Raw genomic sequence first — 10,771 nt, 5'->3', positions numbered from 1 at the left:
CTATTTTATTTGAGACAAAGTTCAAAAGCAAGAAGTCCATGTTCATTTTATTTGCTCCAAGGACCGGCTTGCTGACATTTTAACAAAGCCACGAGCCAAAGTTCGACATCGAGTACTCATGTATCATTATCAATTCGAGCTTCTACACAAGATACTCGAATTGAGGAGGCCTGATAAGGCTAGATGATAATGATCCTGATAAGGATATATTGTATTTTAAAAAATTGTATTTCTGCCAAACTGTATTTGTCCCTTTGTAACCTATTTGATAGGCTTTATACTTTATATATTTTATACGAATAGAACACAGCAAATACATTGAGAATCCCTTTGTAATATATTTGATAGGCTTTATACGCTATATATTCTATACGAATAGAACACAGTTGATAATTAGTTTGGTTAGCTGATTGGGGATTCTTATTTGAAGTTTCAACATGGAGATATGATTGTTCTTGAGGCCCGCTTTTCTCCATTGGTGGCTGAGGCTCTACCAGTGCGAGAAGCTTTAACTTGGCTCAAAATTCATGCTTTCCATTTAATTATTGTGAAATCTAAATCTCTTATGCTTGCAAGGAACTGCTCTAGATTTTTCTTCTTTAGGACTGATCGTTGAAAATATAAAAACTCTTTTATCTTGTCTCGTTGATGTCAAGTTACAATTTGTTATAAAAAACTACAAATCTAGATTTTTCTTTTTTAGGATTGATCGTTGAAAATATGAAAACTCTTTTATCTTGTCTCGTTGATGTCAAGTTACAATTTGTTATAAAAAACTACAAATCGGGATGTTCATATTCTTGCTTAAGCAATGGTTTCTATGTTAAATTCGAATGAATGAAGTTTTTGTTTTCCATCTATCTTTGTGGATGTTCTATTTTAATATATGGCAATATAAGTTGTTTGTTTTTTTAAAAAAAAAATAAAATAGATGATAATTTTAGTATTTAAATTAATTTTATTGTTAATTAAGAAAATCTTAAAATATATATATAATATAAAAAGTTATTTTTTTAAAATAATGATATAAATTAATTAATAATTTTATTATTTAAATTAATTTTAAAATTTGCTAAGGAAATCTGAAACAAGTATCTAAATTAATTTAAATACAATTAGATTAATTTTAAAATAAAAATTATTGAAATAGCATATTCAAATATTAAATATATATTTAAAAGATTATTAAAATAATGAATTCATATTTTTAAAGTACAAATAAAAATAAGAAATAAAATTTAATTAATGAAAATTAAAAAATTGAATGAAATAACAAAATTTTAAAATGAGTACGTAAAATCACCAACCCTTGTTTAATAAATTAATAATTAAAAAATTATTTCACTTAAATATATTTAATTCTTTTAATTTTTATAATTTATTTATACTATACATAGGAAGGGAGGATTGTAGTTTATTTGGTAAACTAATTTTAAAAATTAGTTAAAAAATATTAAAATATATAAATTTACTAATAATTACAAATTTTAAACTTAATAGATGATTATTTATTTTAATTCAAAATCTATTATATTGTAAAACAATTTAATAATATAAATATTGAAATTATATTATTATTTATTAAAAGAAGTTTTATGATAAAAATTTTATTTTTATAAAATTTCATAGATATAAAAATAAATTATTTATTTTACATTATTAATTATATACATGAATTTCAAAATTTTTAATAAATATATTAAATAACTTTAAATAATTATTTTTTAAAAATGATATTTAATAGTTTACATTTAAAAATATCTAAACAACAAATTGAAATTTAACATGATAAAATTTGACAATAAATAAAAAATAATTATTTTTTAAAAGTTTAAATAAATTGATTAATAAATTATTTTGCATTAGATTCTTAATAAGTAAATATATATATATTGCATTTATTGGTTTAGTCTAATGGTAAGTGCATACGAGTAAATTTGAGAGATCTCATGTTCTATTCCTCCAATCTCTAATTTTGAGTTAAAAAAATATATATATATATTAAAATTTTTAATAAATGCATTAAAATTATAGATAATTATGTGATTTAATTGTAAAAATATGAAAAATTTAAGATAAAAAAAAAATTAAAATTAGCATGATAATGACCAATTAAGTACCCTTGAACTTGTAATTCAAGTCCAATAGAACTCATTCTTTGCTCTTATAAAAATATAAAAATACAGAATTTTCTTTTTATTTCTTAACTATAATATCATTTATTCTTGAAATTTTAACTATAATATTTTTTATTTGTGAAATTTGACTAGAGAAATTTTCAAATTTTTGAGGTGAAAAAAAATGTTAGATGAGATTTTTACATCAATTTAGAATCATAAGATTTTGATTGATTCATAATGTTATAGCTTAATTGATCAAATTAGTTAAAATTATTTACAAACTCTTTTTGCCCATTTACCCATTCTATTTTTACAATTGTTTTGAAAAATAATTGTACTCAAAATAAGTATCATAGTATAATTCTTGATATTGTAAGTATTATATTTAGGTTTTTATTTTATGCTTTTAGTGATATTTCTAACAAACTTCTAAATTATTCTACTGATAATTATAATTTTTAAATATATGTCTTCATTGGAAAATTGACAATAAAGATCAATAAATAATTCCAATAATTAAACTTAAATAATATTAAAAATATTAGTTGTAATTTTTTGAGGAATCCGTGGATGGGAATGACTGATTTTTCTCAAATTTTTTGACCTCTTGGTTAGCAAGTTAAAAAGATTGACAAATAGAATCATTTAATTTGATTTGTTTTCAATAGCCATAGCAAAAGAAAAGATTTCAATAGGTTTCAAGCATGCATTCAATTAATTTTAGGTCAACTTAATCTGAGATTAATTTCTACTTAGCCAATTAATTACATATCCTTGGTGATAATACTCCTAAAATATACCACCTATATCGCGAACATGAAATGTTTTTAAATTTATTTAACTTTACTAATTTCCATTTAATGATATTTAGGGTGATGAAAGCATTATATATAGAAAGGAGATTGAATACAACCCACCTACAATTAAAAGAAAGAGGGAAAAGAAAATATTACAAAACCCTTTAAAGCCTATAACTAAGAATTAATATTACATACCTCCTATATAACTAAAGAATAAAAATAAACTATAATAGGCTTTTGGTGGCTGCCAAAGATTAGGTGTCACCATTCGGTCGGTTTGATTCAAAATCGAACCGAATCGAATAAATTCAAAACAAAATTTTTGGTATTTATAAAAATCGAATTGATTTTATTCAGAAATTGAATCGAATTGAATCAGTCTAATTCGATTCGATTCGATTTGATCGATTTAAATTTTTAATAAATTTTTTATTTTTTACACTTTACTTTTAGTATTTTAAAATTTAATTAGAATATTTTTACCTTAATATAATATAATATCTCTATATTATTATTAAAAATAATATACTATTATCACTACACGATTTGATTCAATTTTTTAGATTAAAATCAAACCGAACTGAAATAATTAAAATTTTTAAAATTAAAAATCGAATCCAACTGAAATGAATAAAAATCGAAATCTCTAGCCTTGAATTTATAAAATAACACAAAGACAAAAAGACCTCATCTACTTACCTTGGCTGAATGGGCTAACAATGAGGGCCTATTATGCCTTGAATCACTAGCAGCCAATTCCTCCAATATTTTGGTCCATTAGGCCATCAAAAAATCAAGGAAAAGCTTAGTATGCAATGGGCTTATTGAGCCTCCTAAACCTCACTGTAATTTTTATTCTTTGAATTTTTCTACCTTTTACATTTTCTTATTTAATTTTTATGGTGTAACACTCTTATAGCCTCAAACAACATGATCGTTATTCAGTTTAAATTGAAAAAATCGATTGAATTGAATTTATTTAAAAATTTAGTTTAATTTTTTATAATTTCGGTTTGATTTAATTTTTAATTTCAGAAATTTTGATTATTTTAGTTCAGTTCGATTTTGATCAGAAAAAAACTAAAAAAACTGAATCGAACCGATTAGTGATAATAATATGTTTTTTCGAAAAATTAAATCATATTAAAATTAAAATATTTTAATTAAATTTTAAAATATTAAAAATAAAGTGTAAAAAATAAAAAAAAATTATTAAAAATTAAAATCGATCAAACCGAACTGAATCGAACCGAATCAGACCGATTCGGTTCGATTCAGTTTCTGACTAAAATCGGTTCTATTTGGTTTTTATAAACACTAAAATTTTGATTTTTAGTTTATTCGATTCGGTTCGATTTTGAACCGAACCGACCGAATGCTCACCCCCTCTCCTTTAAGACATTCTGTGAACTTTCAAATTGAGTGAGGCCGAGCTTCTAACTGCTCAGTATTCATGAATTTAAAGGTACTAAATTAAGAGTTTATAGATTTTCTTCCTTACATTTTCGTCTGAGATAAAACTTACCAATAAATTATAATTTTATTAAATTTAAAATAAATTATATATTATAATATGTTATTACATAGAGTAAAACTTTGAATTTTTTTTTAACAATATTAAATTTTCAAAACCACTACTAAAATATTATTTTTTAAACACTATATGTATTAGGTATTTGTAGATATAATCCACCCATTCCTTTCACCCATGTAAAAAACAAGGCCCAATAATTAAAACTAACTTTTAATCCATGATCCATTAATTCATCCCATGAAATAATTTCCTACTATTCATTACTCACTTATTTGAACTAAGTTTCAAGTCATAATAGGGATTTTGTAATTTTAATTGCACACTAAATTCATTAGTTCAATTAATTAACTAAATTAATGATACTTGCTAAAGTTAGCTACATTGCATGCGACTTTCTAGCTCTGTAACTCATTGGAAATGAGAATATTAATACTTTGATTTCTATGGAAATATATACTTAAAGTGAAATTTTCAATTTAGTCTTAATTTATTTAGCCTTGCATCAATATCTGAACTTCTTAGTTCTGAGTTAATGTCTAGGCTTTTAGTCCTAAGTTGATGTCTAGGCTCTTTAGCCATGAGTCAATATTCGGACTCTTAAGCTCTGGGTTGATGTTTGGGCTCTTTAGTCCTGCTTGCTCGTCCAGGCATTTAAGCCTTGAGTTATTGTCTGGAAACTTTAGCCCTTCTTATTCGTTCGGGTATTTGAGCCCTAAGTCGATGTCTAGACTCTTAAGCCCTAGATATCAGTCTGGGCTCTTAAACCCTGGGTTGATGTCCGAGCTCTTTTGCCTGCATGCTCATTTGGACATTTGACCCCTGAATCGTTGTTTGGACACTTTAGCTCTGCTTACTCGTTTGAAAATTTGAGCCCTTCTTTTGAGCACTAACTAGACAATGTAGATTTGTGCACTTAAACTATCTTGTGTTGCAGTTTTTATGCACGAGGCCTTAGCTTTGATTCCGAGTGCTAACTAAACAATGTCGATTTGTGCCCTTAGACTATCTTGCGTTGTAGTTTTTTTATGCACGAGGAGTTAGCTTGATTCTGAGCGCTAACTAAACAATGTAGATTTGTGCCCTTAGATTATCTTTGCATTGTAGTTTTTCATGTGCAGAGTCTTAGCTCTGATTTCAAACGCTAACTAGATAACGTTGATTTGTGCCTTTAGGTTATCTTGTTTTGTAGTTTCTTATGTATGGGGCCTTAGCTCTGATTATGAGCGCTAACTAAACAACATAGATTTGTACCCTTAGGCTATCTTGCATTATAGTTTTTTATATAGGAGTATATAGGAGGCCTTAATCTTGATTTCTTCTTTTTTCTCTCTTTTTTTTTTGAAATGAAATTGAATGAAAAATATGTAGAAAAGTACATCATGGTAATCTGATTGGTATTTTATTCACGAAATTTGAACGGTATAAAGTCATACATAGTACCACTTGAGGTGTTATACATTTCAGGCATGTGACTCTTTCTTTCCATTCAAATCTTCTAGGCGAAACACCCTTGGCCTGATTACTTTGATGATCTTGAAGGGTCCTTCCCAGGTTGGAGTGAGCTTTCCTAGACCTTCTCTTTTACTCATGGCATCTAACTTCCTCAAGACCAAATCTCCCATTCTGACCACTCTTTCTTTGACCTTATGGTCATGGTAGTGTGTGGCTCATTGTTTGTAGGTTGTTGTCCAATTACTAGCCTTGTCTCGCAGTTCTTTTAAGGCATCTATATTATTTCTTAGTTTCTCTTTATTGGTTAGTTCGTCATAGAATTGTACCCTGTGAGTTGAGATCTTGAGTTCTATAGGCACCATAACTTATATTCCATATGCCAAGGAGAATGGAGTTTTTCCGATAGTTGCCCGTGGTGAGCTTCTACAAGCCCATAGTATGCTTGGTAGCTCGTTTGCCCATTTAGCCTTCGCCCCATTCAGCTTTTTCTTGAGCCCACTCAAGATGGTTTTATTGGTGACCTTAGTTGTAATACCCGACTAGAGTCCGGCATTGGAATTCCTGTCGTCCGGTGGAATCCAGGATGTCGGAATTCTCTAGAAGGGTAAGATTTATGTTTTTCAACAGTAATGTAGTATGTTTTACTATTTTTAAGCTAAAATGAAAAGAGGTTTTGCAAGAAAAGAACCAAGGTAGAAAAGCCAGGTTCGGCCGCCGAAGGTGATATTCGGCCGCCGAACATGCATGGCTTTCGGTTTCACGTGTGGCCGCAGAAGGTGGTCTGGCCAGCCACCTATAAAAGGCCCTCAGTCGGTTGAAAAGATAAGTATTGCCGTTTTCTTTCACTTTCTGAGGTGAGACCCTGACCTTCTTACGTTTTCTTCTTGTTTTCATCAAATCATGCAAAGGTTTGATTGATTTTTATGTTATTTTGAAGGTTTTGAGCTAAAAACACAAAGTTATGAAGTTTGGAGAGTTTGAAGGAGAGTTGCTCCAAAACTCCATATTAGGATCGTTCATCTTCTTGGTTTCAAGAGGTAAGTGAAGATCCTGAGCTTGTTTTCATGATTTATGAAGGTTTTATGAGGTTTTGGGAGAGAGTTGCATGATTAGGGTAAAAGAGAGGTTTTTGATATTTTTGTAAGAAAAGCTTGTATATGTGTTATATGTTTTGTGTTGTTGGGGTTTTCAGGTAGTTTCTGACCCCTTTGAGCATATACTTGGGTGTATGCATATTGAAGAGTTGAGGTGTTTGCGTTGGAGGAAGATTGGTGCTTTTTGGCGTGAGGCAGAGCAAGGTTCTGCCTTGTTGATGAACCTAGCTTCGGCCGCCGAAGAATGGTTCGGCCGCCGAAGGTGCTGAGGAGGTGGCTTCGGTTGCCTAAGCTTGCCCCCGAGCCTTTGGACTTTCGGCTCTGGAAGGGAGTTTCGGCCGCCGAAGATGCCCCCGAAGGTTAGAGACTTTTGTCTCTAGAGTGCCTTTCAGCCCCCGAAACTTGCCCACGAAAGGGTTCGGCTGCCGAAAGTTGAGATTCGGCCGCCGAAGGTGCATGAGTTTCGGCTCTGGAGAGGACTTTCGGCCGCCGAACCTGCCACCGAAAGTGTCCTGTCCAGCCTTCCTTTGCATGCTTTGCATGGATGTTTGAGTGAGTTTAAGGGGATTCTTGGGGAGGTTAATAGGGTTGTTCATAAGCTAGTTTGATCCCTCATTTGAGTCTATCTGTGTAGGCACAGACAAAAGGAACCAGAGAGAGCAGCAGTGAGTACTGCTCCAGAGTTTTCAGAGCCTGCAGAGTCAGTCCAGATAGCCAGAGGTGAGTGGAACTAACCTTAATACTCGTTTTAATTGAGACATTGAATGCTTTTAGCATATTTCATGCACCATGATTATGCAATAGGGTGATTGCATTAGAATTCACAAAGATGTTGCATTGCATACTTACTTGTTAATGTTGGTGAATGTTGAATGATCCAATAGTTCCAGACAGGAAGTCCAGGACCCCATTCTACGGCCTGGCAAGTATAGTAAAGTCCAGGACCTCATTCTACGGCCTGGAAGGTATAGTAAAGACCAGGTGCCCAGTCTACGCCCTGGCAAATGGTAAGTACAGGTGTTATATACACGTATACAAATACAGTACAGGAAGACCAGGACCCCAGTCTACGGCCTGGCACGGAACAGTTACTGGGACTATGTGGTGACAGATTTACCCTTGATGTGAATTGTCTGTGTTATGATGCATTCCATAAGATCATGTGTTAATGACTTGTTTTACTGTTCTACTCACTGGGCTATAGAGCTTATCCCACTCCCTTAACCCCAGTCTTGCAGGTTCAGTGTACAGTGTACAAGAGAAGTCCAGCAGAGTATAGGAAGAGAGAAGAGTTGTGTAATAGAATATTGTGGACATGTAAACTTAAAGAGATGTACCAGTTGTGTATAAAGTTAGCATTGTACTTGACTTAGTTCTTTTTGTGTTGTAAATCTTTTGTATACATGGTCTGTTTATATAACTATTTTACAGAGTATGTGAAAAATCAGGCTTAACAGGTATGAATTAACCCATCTAGAGCAAACTCTAGTCAAGGGTACAGAGTACAGAGATAGTGCATGCACAGGTTAAGTCTTGGTCCAGAGAAAAGTTTTTATTTGTACAGAAAATGTATGACCATGTATGAGATTTTCTAGGTACTCAGAGAGTATAGCAGGCTTACTACGGGTTCTGGCGGCCTTAAGCCGATCTGAATCCTAGCGCCGGTGACGGTCCATTTTGGGGTCGTTATATCAGTCTGCCCATTAGTTTGAGGATGAGCCACTGATGCAAACTTATAATGTATGCCCAGGCCCTTTGTTAACCCTTTGAAATCTCTATAGTTGAATTGGGTACCATTGTCCGATATTAGCACGTGAGGTGCTCCAAACCTATATATAATATTGTCTCACAAAATTCGATCATCTATTTGGCAGTTATATTCTTGATGGTTTCAGCTTCGAGCCATTTTGAAAAATACTCTACTATCACAACAACATACTTTCTTTGCCTAGTGTTCTGGAGAAAAGTTCTAAGGATGTTTATGCTCCGTTGTGAGAAAGGCCACAGAGTATAGATTCTGGTCTGGGGAACCACTAGAGCGTTGATAGCTCACCCAAACCTCTGACATACATCATACTTCTTCACAAAATTCTCAATATTAACCTTCAGGGTGGGCCAGTAATATCCTAGCTTGAATATTTTATTGGCCAAGTTTGTTGCCCCTTCGAGAGTGGCATAGATACCCTGATGTACCTCTTGTATAATATATGCATCTTTCTCTAGTCCCACACATTGTAACTATAAAGTTAACTTATCCCTCCTAAAAAGCACTCCATCTTCATATTGGTGCTATCTTCTTAGCTTCGCTTCTGTCTTTTAGGAGTTTCTTTTGGTTGATGTATTTGATGATCGTATTCATCCAATAGGGCTTTATTTATAGCCGCATGATTAGAGCATGTATTTTGAAACTCGGTTGTGAGATGGTTTCAATTAACACTTCTTGGGGTAGTTGTTTTAACTCTTTCATGGTTAACCTGCTCATCATGTTCACCTCTTCATTCTGTGTGCGAGGAAGAGGTCAACCCATGGTTGAATCCCTTTCTGCTTGAATTGTCTTGAATAATTGTGAACAGAGCGAGTTATCACTTCATGGTCTCATTTCGAGCTTCATAAATTTCTCTAACATGATTAACCATCAATTGTGAATTACTTAGCACCTTAAGGTTGTCTACTCTAGTCTACAATAGTAGCCTCATTCTGTTTATGAGGGCCTCATTCTGTTTATGAGGGCCTCATACTTTGCCATATTGTTAGAGATCGGAAAGTTGAATCTAAGAGCGTATAATATCACTAGACCGTCATGTCTTTTTAATATTGCCCCTGCCCCGCTTTGACTTGTGCCTACTACTCCATACATATATTAACTCCATCTATACTCGTGATCAATGTGATTTTCTTCTCCCTAGTGTTTTCTTGCCCTATCGCTTTCCTCATGTATAGCTCTTGACCTTTCTTCCTTGTTGAATGAGCACTTAGCTAATTTGCCAAGGCCTGCACTTTGATTGCTATCTAAGGTTTATATTATAAGCAATAAGATCCCATCTTGACCGATCATGCCAACAGTCGATGGACATATGAGCCTTTATAAGATCTGTCTCAAAGGCTGATCTTGAATTTTTGGACGACCAGGAGTAAGGGTAGAGCTACCTTTTCTATGTTTAGATATCTTAGCTCTGCTCCTTTCAATACTTTTCTCACATACAAGATCGATTTTTGAGTTCCTTCTTCTTCTCACATTAACACTGCACTGACCACTTGGTCAGAAACAACAAGGTAAAGGAATAGGTCCTCACCTGGTATCTTTCTGCTAAGGATCTTGGGCAAGCTGAGGTACTCCTTTAATTCTTCAAATGCCTTCAGGCATTCTTCAATCCATTCAAAATTTGGAGACTTTCTCAATTTCCTGAAGAATGCCAGAAATTTTTCGCTGACTTTGACATGAACCAGTTCAGAGTTATCACCCTTCCTGTCAACCTTTATACGTCCTAGATGCAAGCCTCTTAGGACATAGTAAGAATCGCTTGCACTTTCTATGGGTTGGATTTTATCCCTTTGCTACTCACCACATATCCTAGGAATTTTCCTCCCCTGATGAAGAAAGCACATTTAGTCGGGTTGAGTTTCATCTGGTATTGATCGAGCATGGTAAAAAATTCTACTAAGTCTCTCATATGCTCCTCGAAAGACTTGCTCTTCACTATCATGTTATCCATATACACCTTTCCTGCCTTTTTGGTCTTTGAAAATTTTATTCATCAATCTTTGATACTT

This window comes from Manihot esculenta, chromosome 10 (assembly GCF_001659605.2).
Source record: "Manihot esculenta cultivar AM560-2 chromosome 10, M.esculenta_v8, whole genome shotgun sequence".
Classification (NCBI taxonomy): domain Eukaryota; kingdom Viridiplantae; phylum Streptophyta; class Magnoliopsida; order Malpighiales; family Euphorbiaceae; genus Manihot; species Manihot esculenta.
Note: the sequence above shows the minus strand (reverse complement) of the source record.